The 13,732-nt window shown below is 40.1% G+C and overlaps 1 pseudogene; it reads right to left on the minus strand.

The window, feature by feature from the left end:
• Positions 1–3,122: 3,122 nt before the first annotated feature.
• On the minus strand, positions 3,123–5,545 carry LOC103878108 (annotated as a pseudogene).
• Positions 5,546–13,732: the final 8,187 nt, after the last annotated feature.

Here is a 13,732-nt window from a genome sequence, read left to right on the forward strand (position 1 = left end):
AATGTTGCTAAATTTTACTGAATACTTTTTCTGCATATATTGAGACTATCATATGGCTTCGGTCTTTATTTCTATTTATGATGATGTATCACATTTATTGATTTGAGTATGTTGAACTACTGTTACATCCCTGGGATAAATCTCACCTGATCATGGTGTATTATCTTTTTAATGTGCTGTTGGATTTGAGCTGCTAGTATTTTGTTGAGAAATTTTGTATATATGTTCATCAGGTATATTCCTCTGTAGTTTTATTTTTCTCTTGTGTCCTTGTCTGGTTTTCGTATCAGTGTGATACTGGTCTTGTAGAATTAGGGAGCATTCCAGGCTCAGTTTTTTGAAATAGTTTCAGGAGGACTGGTATTAGTTCTTCTTTGTATGTTTGGTACGATTTGGCTATGAATTCACCTGGTCCTGGGCTTTTTGTTATTGTTGTTGTTAGGAAGTTTTTTGTTACTGATCCAATCTCACAGCTCATTATTGGACTGTTTAGGAGTTTTGTTTCTTCCTTGTTCATCTCAGGAGGTTGTATCTTTCCAGGAATTCATCCATTTCCTCTATGTTTCCTATGTTATAAGTGTATAGTTTTTCATAATAGTCTCTGATGATCTTTTGCATTTCTATGATATCAATTGTAATGTTTCTTTTTTGTTTCTGATAGTGTTTGTTTGGACCTTCTTTTCTTGCTATTGGTCTATCAATTTTCTTTTATCTTTTTGAATAGTTTTTAGTTTTGTTGATCTTTTTTTTGGTTTTAGTTTCATTTAGTTCTGCTTTGCTCTTTATTATTTCTTTTTTTCTGCTAACTTTGGGTTTGGTTTGTTCTTGTTTTACTAGTTCCTTGAGGTGCAATGTTAGGTTGTTAATTTGTGATCTTTCTACTTTTTTGTTGTAGTCATTTAATGCTATGTAATTCCCTCTTAGCACCACTTTTACTGTACCCACCACGTTTTGGTATGTTGTTTTGATTTTCATTTGTTTCAAAAATATTTTAAAATTCTATCTGAATTTCTTTATTAGCCCAGTAATTGTTCAGGAGCATGCTGTTTAATTTTCATGTATTTGTGTAGTTTCCAAAGTTCCTCTTGGTGTTGATTTCTAGCTTTTATCCACTGTAGTCTGAGAAAATACTTGATATGATTTCACATTTTAAAAATGTGCTGAGACTTGTTTTTTGGACCAATACGTGGTCTATCTTGGAGAATGTTCCATGTGGTAATCAAAAGAATGTATATTCTGTAGTTGTTGGGTAGAATGTTCATTAAATGTCAAGTAAATTTGGTCTAGAGTCCAATTTAAATCCAGTGTTTCTTTGTTAATTTTTTGTCTTGATGATCTGTCTAGTGCTGTGAGTGGGGTGCTGAAGTCTCCCATTATTATTTTATTGCTATCTATCTCTTTCTTTAGGTCTCATAATATTTGTTTTGTGAATTTGAGTGCTTCAACATTGGGTACATTTGTATTTAGGATTGTTATACCCTCTTGCTGAATGAATCCCTTTATCATCACATAATGTCCTTCTTTGTCCTTTATTGCTTTTTTTTTTTTTTTTTTTTTTTTACATTTTAGCTGTCATTGTTTATTATTGTTTTGGCTATATTCTGTAAAATTTCAGCAGCAGTTTAAAGAGACAATGTGTCTATGTACAATGAAAAAACAAAATGGCTTGCAACATCAGAAATACAGTTTAACTGTACAACATTAAAGAGAATCCATGGTAAGTATAACCTCCTTTTTCTGCAACATGAACAACTTACATTAAGTATCAGCATTATTAATGTGACAATAAAGATAAAGTCCTTCCAGGAGTGAAATACAGCATCCTGAAAAATATTGGTTTCTACCCTACAAGGCAGTTAGAAAATGTTCACATTTTAACAAATTTGAAGAAACCACAAGAAACTTATTTATGGGATCATCTTGCTGATAAGAACTTTCTAGAAATGTAGAATAACCATGAACAATGTATAAATCTAGTATCTATGTGCTCCACAGCCCTAGAACCCACTAACTGATTTAAAGAACTCAATATGTCCAACATGGATCATTTTTACCTGTCGTGATTGTTAATGAATGTCTGCTAATGACAGACAACCTGCACCTTCTAGGGGGTCATTTACTTTTTTAGCAAAGAAGTGACATCATTTAGCAGTAATAAGAGCACCTTCAAGAAGACTTAAAAAATACAATACCCAATTAGAAAAGCCATATTTTAAACATTTGTACAAGAATAAGCTGCTGAAACTTAGTAATTGAAATCTGTACAGCAATTTACAATAGAGCTAGAAGGGATTTTATCATTATCCTGCATAGAACTGGTCTGCATTTGGTTACATACTGTCACCTGTTTTGATGAACAACGCCTGGTAACAAAAGAAATGTACCTGTTATCAATTCTAATGTGTTGAAAACACTGGCAATATTACAATTTAGTGAATTCAACTGATTTCAAAACAAGTAGCTCATTTTGTCAAAGGCGTAAAGAATTTAGAAATAATAGCTCTCCCTTTAATATAACAAGTGAAAGAAAATGGACATGTGATTTCGAGGTACAACTTGGTAAAAGTCAGAATAGGCAAATGACAAAGCCTAACTTTGTCCAAAGAGAACTCTTACATTCGATTACTATAAAACCCAACTGTCACTCTCATTCAGTTCTTACTTTGACTTCAGCAGATTAACTGCCAAATGCTGAAGAATGTATCCAGGCACTGTAGTTCATGTGTTAGAAATGAAAAACTAATATGAAAAACTACCTTTCATATTAGAACTCTGGTAACAACCAAATGTATTTAAGTATTATAAACATTATTTACGGTGTTCCTTCAAATAAAAGAACAAAAATGTTTTTCTTCTGTCTTAACATGGTATTCCTGTTTCTTTATAACACGCGGTCATCCTTCACTGCTCAAAGTTATAGTCAGAAGTGTGCATTTATTCATTGTCCATGATCCACTCTCAAAGAAATGACACTATGAGGAACTTCAGTTCACAAACAGTTCTTAACCATGTCCTGTGTAAAAAAAAAAGAAAACAAACACACAAAAAACACTCAAATGTTCTCAAACTTAAGTGTGCATCTGGAAGCAATCCAAAGACATCATGCCGGTCTTGGAGGAAAGTCAGTAAGTAATTATGCTTGAAGAAAGCAGTGTAGGAGATGCTGTCAGCCCAGCCATGTTGTAGGTTTCCTGAAGAATTTGATGTACTTTTGTGGGGGGAGGTATGGGTCATTTGCCAGCTGGTGCACATCAAATCAATCTTCTTTTCCATATGCTAAGCAGCGTCTTATAAAGGCCTAGGGTTCACTGCTTGCAATTGGTTTTACATGGAACTGGACTTCTGTGGCTTTTAATATTGTATTTTCTTGAAGAATGTCTTGTTGAGATTGATTGTGACCAAATGGCTTTCTACCACAAAGATGCTGAAAGAAGATGACTCTAATTGACCACACATTAACCTTGTTGGAAATCTTTGGTGCCACTTTTCCAACTATGTAACACTCAGGAGGTAGATTAGTTCCATCTATACCATAGCTATCATCATCTGTAATCTTGGACAGACAAAAATCAGTGATTTTGATTTCACCACATGCTGTTCTATCTACCAAAAGGATGTTTCCTGGCTTAAGGTCATAATGTGTAATGGGGGATTGATCTTATTGGGATATCTTAGTGCATTTACAATCTGCATTACAATAGACTCAGCTTCTTTCTCTGACATTGGCTTGTGTTGCTTCAGATAGAAATCCAAGTCATTGCCTTCACAGTATTCTAACACCGTACAAAGTGTATCTGTATCCAAGGAGAAATAATCATAGAGTTTAACTATTCTGGGGTGATTCAGTTCTTTGTGTATTCTATACTGCAGGCATACTTGTAGTAGTTTTCTTTTTTCTCATCTCTCCAGCCTTTATTAAGCTGATGTAGCTTCACAGCAGTATATCTTTGTTCATAAAGGTCAAAAGCCTTATACACTTTGCTAAAGCCACCTCTACCAAGCAGATGAAGTAATAAATATCTTTCGTTTAACATTGGGTGATCTTTGAATTGTGAATTATCTTCATTGTTTATTCTGCTCAGCTCATGTCATGTCAACATTCAAGTTCTGCTTGGATTTCTGTCTCTTCCTTTCTGAGATGTCCTAGTCTAAGTTTGAAAATGTCTTCCTGTTCATGATATTCTGCCAAAGTCAACAGTTGTAGTAAATTTGGTCTAACAAAGGGATCATTTTCTGCTGCACTGACTGCTTTGTTTTTCCTTTGTTTTGGTTCAGTATTGGTAGAGGGTGTCTGAGAATTATTAGCTGTGGGAGGTTTGCGTTTGGCTAAAATTTTCCTTTGCCTTTCAATATCTTCCCTTTGCTAATTCACCCATTCTTGTTGCTTCACAAGATTCTGAAATGCAAAACCGTCTGTCCATTATTCAGTAAATGAAACGCCATGTCTAACTGTTGTAAAGTGCCTGAGATGTAATCAATCTTGCATACTCTTCTCTCTGTTTGACAGTTTTTCTTGTGTACTCTTTTCAAAAGAAGTTTCTTGCTCATTTATATACACTTATTTAATCATTCTTTGTATTTTTCAAGTAATTTTTGTTGTTCATCTATTTGCCATCTGAGATCACGGTTAGCCCTGAGCAAATAATCTATATATCCTTCCTTCTTTTCCAGCTCCTGGATTTTATTACTTTCTAATGCTGCTAATTTCAGGATCGTTAGAACAGTCTGAATAATTTTAAAGGGTAACTGCTTTGATTGTACAATAGGGTGGTCCCCAAATGCTAATGCAGTAGGAGAAGGGCCATTTGGTCAAAGAGATGAGGAAGGAGTGGAATGTGAATGTGAATTTTGAGGAGAACTGATTGCAGGAGGTATGCCTCTTACTGGACTTGAGCCATTTTCACCCTGGTATTCAAAATAGTCACTAATTTTGTGGCCACATCCCCCCAGTACTTTTTCCCTGACAATTTTCATTCTGGGTTTCTGCTTTTCTATATTTTCCCCTAGATGATTCTGATTGTTTCTTCTCTGGTTTCTCAAGGGAACCCACTGCAGATAAAGTCCGGTCACTTGCACAGTCCTTTCAGCTGCCTGCCAGTCATTTCTCTGATTCTTTGTCACTTAAAGATCCTAAGCTTCTAAAACTGTGATAAGAGCTTTCATTATTTGTTGAGGCTTTAGCTCCAACACTGCAATTGCTGGTACTCCCTGTGTTCCCACTTACAACCCAGTAAATCTAGCTTCCAATAACTCTTGCCTTCTTGGATTCAGACTATGAAGCTCATCCATTGCATCTTCCCTGGGCCTCCTGGATGGTGGTGTGTGATTTATCAGGGACCTGGCCGCTGCTTGCCACTGAGCCTGGGGTTGGAGATGTGGAGCACTGGTACCAAGATGGTGGCTCCTGCAAACTTCCACTGCTACTTTGGACACCCATCATGCTACTTTCTGGGAACATGACTCCCACTCTGCGATGGCAGCAGTGACAATGGCACTGGCACCTGCCTCCATCATGGGGGGTCCAGGCTGAGGGTGAGTGAGAGAGTAAGGGCAGGGAGGGGAGAGTCAAGGGGATGGGAGAGGAAACCAAGAAGAGGGGAAGTGGGGAGGAAAGAGGTGAGGGAAGGAGAGCAGATGGGGAAGAGGGAAAGGGGGAGAAGTGAGGGAGTGGGTGGGTGCACCAGAGAAGAGGCTGAGGGAAGGAGCCCAGTGGTGGAGGTGTGGTGGGGGCGCCTGCCAGGGCTGGGGTCTGAGTGTGGGCCTATTGCTGTTTTTGATTTAAAGTCTTTTTTATCTAGTAGAAATTTAGCTACACCTACTTGCTTTTGGTTTCCAATTGCATGGACTATCTTTTCCCACTCTTTTACTTTCAGTCTATGTGTATCTTTATGGGTAAAGTGAGTTTCTTGTTAGCAGCATATAGTTGGATCTTGATTTTATTTTATTAATTATGCCAATCTTTATCTTTTAAGTGGAACATTTAATTTGTTTACATTCAAGGTTATTATTGATATGTGAGGCTTTGTTTCTGTCATATTATTAATTTTTACAAATTGTTTTATTAATTTTTTCTTTTTTTTCTCTTTTTGTCTTTATGGTTTGAACAAATTATGTCATGTTGCCATTTGATTCCTTTCTCCTCCTCCTTTGTGTGATTGTTTTTATAAGAATTGTTAGTTTTATTTTTCCATGTGTTTTCATCATAATGAATACTGACCTTTCATTTCCATGTTTAAGACTCCTCTGAACATTTCCTGCATAGCCAGTCTAGAGGTGACAAATTTACTCAGCATTTGCTTGTCTGAGAATGACTTCATTTCTCCTTCATTTATGAAGCTTTTTCTGGTAGAATATAAAATTCTTGGCTGACAGTTTTTTTTTTCTTTCTAGTGTTTTGCAAATGCCATCCCATTCTCTTCTGACCTATAAGGTTTCTGCTGAAAAGTCTGCTGTTAATCTGATGAGATTTCCTTTATAGGTGACTAGCTGCTTTTCTCTTGCTAATTTTAAAATTCTTTCATTCACTTTGACTCTAGACATTCTGAATAATACATGTCATGTTGGTCTTTTTGCAATGTTCTTTCCTGGGGATAGCTGGACCTCCTATAACTGGATGTGTGACTCTCTTGCTAGGCTTGGGAAATTTTCATCAGTTATTTCCTCAAATAGATTTTCTAAACTTTTTGATCTCTCTTCCCCCTTGGAATACCAATAATTCAAAGGTTTGGTCATCTTATGTAGTCCCAGGTGTCTAGAAGTCTTTGCTCATTCTTTCTTTCTTTTTTTTTTTTTTTGAGATGGAGTCTAGCTCTGTGGCCCGGGCTGGAGTGCAGTGGCGCGATCTCGGCTCACTGCAAGCTCCGCCTCCCGGATTCACACCATTCTCTTGCCTTAGCCTCCCGAGTAGCTGGGACTACAGGTGCCCGCCACCGTACCTGGCTAATTTTTTGTATTTTTTAGTAGAGATGGGGTTTTACTGTCTTAGCCAGGATGGTCTCAATCTCCTGACCTCGTGATCCGCCCACCTCAGCCTCCCAAACTACTGGGATTACAGGCATGAGCCACTGCGCCTGGCTGCTCATTCTTTCTTATTCTTTTTCTTTACTTTTGTCTAACTGTATTACTTCAAAAAGACTGATCTTCTATTTCTGAGATTCTTCTTTCTGCTTTCTAGTCTATTATTGAAGTTTTCAAATGTATGTTTTATTTCCTGCAATTTTTTTTTTTTGAGACAATATTGCTCTAAATTGCCCAGGCTGTAGTGCAGTGGTGCAATCATAGCTCACTGCAGCCTTGAACTCTTGGGCTCAAGTGATCTCCAGCCTCAGCCTCCCAAGTAACTGGGACTACAGGCATGCACCAGTATGCCTGGATTATTTTTGCATATTTTTTTGTAGGGAGGGGATCTTGTTATGTTGCCCAGGCTGGACTTGACCTCCTGACCTCAAGTGATCCTCCTACCTTCGCCTCCCCAAATGCTAGAATTCTAGGCATGAGCCACTGTACTCAACAGTGAATGAATTTTTCATTCCAGAATTTCTGCTTTTTTTCCCCTAAATATATCTATCTCCTTGGTTTTAGTCATATCCTAAGTTGATTTTTGGACTTCTTTGTATTAGTTTTTAGATTTCTCTTGCATCTCATTGAGCTCCTTTAAAAATCAATATTTTGAATCTTTTACTTGGCATTTTGAGGAATTTTTTGATTGGGATCTGTTGCAGGACAGTTGAGGTCCTTTGGTGGTGTTATATTTCCCCACTTTTTCATGTTTTCTGTGTCCTTCTTTTGATATCTGAGCATCTGGTGAAGCAGTTGCTGGTTCCAACTTTTTTTTTTGAAATTGCTTTGGTAAGGGAATTTCTTTCTTGAAGATGTGTGTGTGTTGTTGCTTGAGTAGGATACTTTGGCTAGGATTATGGGTGCCTGCAATAGTGTGATCTTTGCATGAGCTCTTTAGTAGTACACAGAGTCAGTGGTATCTGTGATTTCCTCAGTGGCTTAGGGTACAGTTATTAGTTGAGGTTGTGGCAAGATTTTGTTGGGGACTTGGACACTGACTGATCCAGTCTCCAGGTCCCTGTGGTGGCAGCAGTGGGGTTAATGTGCCTGTTTTTAAGCCCAGAGCAACTTACAGTGACTTTGGTGTTAAAGGGTCCTGGAGGGCTGGTTCTTGGGCCTCCAAGTGGCTTGACTAGAAGCTAGTAGTGGGATTGGTAGGCCAGGTGTGTGTGTGGGGGGTTCTCATATCCTGTGGCAGCTGGTGTCATGTGGGTGATGGCAGTATCAGTGGTGGAGCAAACCCCAGGGACCTGGGTGGTCCATATTGGTGTTCTTGATAGCTGTGATGAGTTGGGCAGGCTAGTCCCCAGTCTGAGAGCCACTGTAGCAGGGTGGTGGGTATTACCCTTAGTGTGCTTAGGATAGCTTTGTCTCCCCTGTCTCTCTCCCAGCTGAGTGGCAGCTGCAGCTGTATTGCCTAATGAACTTGGGCCAAATATGGGGCACGGCTCAGTGTTAAACTCTTGAAATGAAGCTAGCTTTCAGTTTGTGACCAGAGAGGGCAGGACCACCTAAGGCAAGCAGTATGGGCAGGAAAATATGGGGAGTGTGGTCTGCTCAAGTCTTAGTCTCACAGCAGCCTGTAGCAGGGCAGTGAGTATTATCCTAGGTATGTGTAGGACAACTTGGTTTCCTTGTCCCTTTTTGACTGGCTGCTGGCTGCAGCCGTGGCAACTCAAACTTGGCCCAAGGGTGAGGCAAATCCCAGGATTAAACTCTTAAAATGGTGTCAGTTGTGGGCTTATTACCAGAGAGTGTGGATCCCCTCTCAGGTGGGCACCATGGGCAGGAAGCTGTGGGGAATGTGGTCTGCTCATATCTCAATCTCAACAGCATTCTACAGCACAGTGGTAGGGATCCTTCTTGGGGTGCATGGGAGCACCCAGTCTCTCCTATCTCTCTTTGAAGCAGCACAGTGGCAGCAGCTAAGTATGTAGATCGCCAGTATCTAGGCTCTCTAAATGGCACCTGGCTGAGGCTGGTCTAGGCTCGGATGCCTGTGAAATTCCGTGTGGGTTCCCTTTCTGGAGTGACATCTCTGTGCAATCTTTAGGCAGCTCTGTATGTCAGGTCCAAGGTCTGGAGGGTTAAAGGTTTCTCCCAAAGTCAAGAGAAACCTGGGGGTTTCTCTCTTACTGTTTCCCCATATCCAGGAGCCTCTTTCAGCTCTTTCAGTCCCTGGCTAGGCAAGGTGTCCTGAACCCTCTCTGTACTTATTTTTGGTGCTTCTTGTACTTTCTCTGGTGAATTCTAGCATTCTCTTCTATACAGTCTGTTTGAAATGTACCTACTTTCTATTCTGTTCCTCTCCATGGAGGAGGAACATACTACCTGCATGTAATCAGCCTTCTTAATCCCTTTCTTGTCTAAATTGTTCTGTTTTCAATTAAATTCATACTCTGGATGAAGCAACTTTAGTTCATCTTCTTAGGATGTTCAAATCCAGGTCTTCCCCCTTATCACATTAGGTATTATGAAAGGAACAGGTAAGAGAGTGACAGCATCAATAACAATATTGACTAAATGCTTACTATGAACCAGGCACTGGTCTAAGCATTTTATACACATAAAACATTTGATCTTCACAGTAATTCTTGTATATTGAAGCCATTTTATGCATAAAAAACAATGTAACATTTCTGTTACATTAGGATTAGAGACAAGTGTATTCTTGGGGCAAACAGGAAATGGGTTAAACAATACTGTATTGCTCACAGAAAATGGTCTGAGAGAATAGATTTTAGGTACTTTTTAGTACACTAGAAAAACTAACTATGTAAGATGATGGATATGTTCATTTGCTTGACTATAATAATAATTTCACCATGTATATGTATATCAAAACATCATGTTGTACACCTTCAATATATACGATACAAAATCTCAAGAAAATTTTTGTGAAACTGATTAACTGTTGTTAAATTTTCTCTAGAAAAGAAATTGTTTAAGAATGATCAAGAAAAAAATTAAAAATAACAGTGATGGAGAACTTGCCCTAAACAATTTTAAAATAGGCTCTTAAGTTGTAGCAATTAAAAAGACATAGGAACAAATGTACATATTGCTATAGTTTGAATGTGTCCCACAAAGTTTATTTGTTAAAAACCTAATCCCCAGTGCAACAGTATTGAGAAGTGGGAACTTTGAGAGGTGATTGAGTCATGAGGGCTCTGTCTTCATGAATGGTTCAATGCTGTTATCTCAGGAGTCAGTTAGTTATTGCAGGAGTGGGTTTCTGATAAAAGGATGAGTACAATCCCTTCCTTGCTCTCTTTCTCATGCTTTTGCCCTTCCACCTCATACCATGAGATGACACAGCAAGAGGACCCTCACCAGATGCAGGCCCCTTGACTTCCAGTCTCCAGAATGGTAATAAATAAATTTCTTTTCTTTATAAACTACCCAGTCATGGGTATACTGTTATAGCAACATAAAGCAGAATAAGACACGTATGGGGGGGTGGAGCAAGATGGCCGAATAGGAACAGCTTCAGTGTCCAACTCCCAGCAGGGGCGGCACAGAAGACCGGTGATTTCGGCATTTTCAACTGAGGTACTGGGCTTATCTCACTAGGGAGTGCTGGTCAATCAGTGCTGGTCAGCTGCTGCAGCCCAACCAGCGAGAGCTGAAGCAGGGTGAGGCATCGCCTCACCTGGGAAGCGCAAGGGGGAAGGGAATCCCTTTTCCTAGCCAGGGGAACTGAGACACACAACACCTGGAAAATCGAGTAACTCCCACCCCAATACTGTGCTTTAAGCAAACGGGCACAACAGGAGAGTATATCCCACACCTGGCCGGGAGGGTCCCACACCCACGGAGCCTCCCTCATTGCTAGCACAGCAGTCTGCCATCTAACCGCAAGGCAGCAGTGAGGCTGGGGGAGGGGCGCCCGCCATTGCTGAGGCTTAAGTAGGTAAACAAAGCTGCTGGGAAGCTCCAACTGGGTGGAGCTCACAGCAGCTCAAGGAAACCTGCCTGTCTCTGTAGACTCCACCTCTGGGGACAGGGCACAGATAAACAACAACAAAAGCAGCAGAAACCTCTGCAGACGCAAATAACTCTGTCTGACAGCTTTGAAGAGAGCAGTGGATCTCCCAACACAGAGGTTGAGATCTGAGAAGGGACAGACTGCCGGCTCAAGTGGGTCCCTGACCCCTGAGTAGCCTAACTGGGAGACATCCCCCACTAGGGGCAGTCTGACACCCCACACTTCACAGGGTGGAGTACACCCCTGAGAGGAAGCTTCCAAAGCAAGAATCAGACAGGTACACTCGCTGTTCAGCAATATTCTATCTTCTGCAGCCTCTGCTGCTGACACCCAGGCAAACAGGGTCTGGAGTGGACCTCAAGCAATCTCCAACAGACCTACAGCTGAGGGTCCTGACTGTTAGAAGGAAAACTATCAAACAGGAAGGACACCTACACCAAAACCCCATCAGTACGTCACCATCATCAAAGACCAGAGGCAGATAAAACCACAAAGATGGGGAAAAAGCAGGGCAGAAAAGCTGGAAATTCAAAAAATAAGAGCGCATCTCCCCTGGCAAAGGAGCGCAGCTCATCACCAGCAACGGATCAAAGCTTGACGGAGAATGACTTTGACGAGATGAGAGAAGAAGGCTTCAGTCCACTGAACTCTAGCCTGGGTGACAGAGCGAGACTCCATCTCAAAAAAAAAAAAAAAAAGGAAAAGGAAAAAAAAAAAAGAAAAAGAAAAAAAATTACCATAGTCTAGATGGCTTAAACATTTACTTTTCACAGTTTGGGAGGCTGGGAAGTCCAAGATCAAGTTGCTAGCAGATCCAGTGTCTGTGGAGAGCTTGTTTCTTGATTTTCATAGGGCTGTCTTCTCCTTGTAGTCTTGCATGGCAGAAAGCAGGGGGAGGAAACAAACTCTTCTTATAAGGGCATTAATCACATCAGGAGGCCCTCAACCCTCATGACTTAAATTACCTGTCAAATATCCATCTCAAATATGATCACATTGGGGATTAAGTGACTTCTGGGAGGACATAAACATTTAACCCATAGCAAGATCTATAGAGAACAGATAGAGAAAGAAAGAGATCAGGAGCAAATGGCTGATCGCTTTCTCCTCCTCCTTACTCTGTGGCTGATAATTACAGGAACCACAGATAAAGACTATGAATCAAGTTCAGGCCATCTTCTGATTAAGGATTACGAGTGGCTAAACCACATCTAGGTAACGAGATAGTTATCTCACGTAGCTTGTAGCTGATGAATAACCTTTAAGTCAAGACGTTTCTTTCCACATCATTTACAATGGAAGCAAGAAACTCACTTAAGGAACACTGACTTGAATGTAAACAGTTATTGGGAAAATAAACATGGGGGATGAGAGAGTGAGGGGGACAGAGTAAACTTGTGTGAGAAAATTCTCTCCCAAGCTTTCCTACTCTCTGGCTGATAATCCATATCCTGAGATCAGGGGAATGTATTTCTGGAGTAGACTAGGGTAAAGGAAGATCACACTTTAGAGTATAAATACAGATAATCTACATTTAGGGTAAACATGAATAAGCTCTCTTATTTAATGTCCAGTGACAACTATTTCCCAGAGATCAGGTATTTTCACTTTCTCACCAGGCACTCTCTAGGTTGATTTCTTACCTAGAAAGGATATTAATATCTTGCCTTATGTATTCATTTCTCTCATTTCTGCTCCATGAAATAATTAGTCAGAAAGAAGACAAATCTGTGCCAAGAAACTGCATACAAAAAGGTATCTAATTGTAAAAACTCTCCCAATGCTTCTTGATTCTGAATGCTCCCTTCCCTGGATTCTTACTCTCATTCACAAGTTGTAGATACTTATAGCCCCTGTTTTCCTCGTGGGAGTATCTTCTGAGACTGTGCCACTAGGTCTCTGGTGTTTGGTAGGGAAGACAGTAAGAAAACAACCATTCATTAACTTTGTGCAGAATTGTCTCCAGGGATCCAGAGAAATGGCACGTTTTCTCTGTTCACCCCAGCAAGTGGCCCCACATTCTCCTCTTGGAACCTTCAGAGGTAGTGCAAGATCTGCCTAGCTTGATGTGGGTATCTCAGATGGACAATAATTTTCTTTTCCCAGCTCTTCCAAGCTCTCTGAGGGCTTGCCTGGAAGATATCCCAAGTCGCACTGAGGACAGAGTAGCTGGCATTGATACCTGGGTCCAATTCCCCCCTTGAACCTATAAAATATCAATTTGGCCTCCTCCTTAGTGCCTCAATTTTTTAAAGGACAACTACCCCAAGTGTACCCCAACATCATTGGTGCCTTCTTTCCCAACCCTCCCAGGATTAGATACAGATTCTATTAGGCAGTCTCCAAGTCTGCTGCTTATATATCTGATTCCCTTTCTTTGCTATCCCTACTAGGGAAAGCCACCAGCTTCAGATCTTTTACTCTTCTTGATTCATGTAAGCACACAGAATCCATATTTCAGAGTCCCTAAATGCCCTGCCTTTTACACATTGTCCATTCTTGTCACTTATTGATTTCTGATTACATCTTACATTTCAAGAAACTCACTTTTTTCTTTCTTTTTCTTTTTTCTACTCTCCTAACTGTATTAAGGTATTGTTAACTTGAAAGATTATACATTTGGAAAAGGAGGGAGACTTTAATTTTTATGAGTTTACAGCTTGCAAGGTGGCTATACAGAGGCCG

The sequence above is a fragment of the Papio anubis genome, unplaced genomic scaffold, assembly GCF_008728515.1.
Source record: "Papio anubis isolate 15944 unplaced genomic scaffold, Panubis1.0 scaffold121, whole genome shotgun sequence".
In the NCBI taxonomy this organism is placed as follows: domain Eukaryota; kingdom Metazoa; phylum Chordata; class Mammalia; order Primates; family Cercopithecidae; genus Papio; species Papio anubis.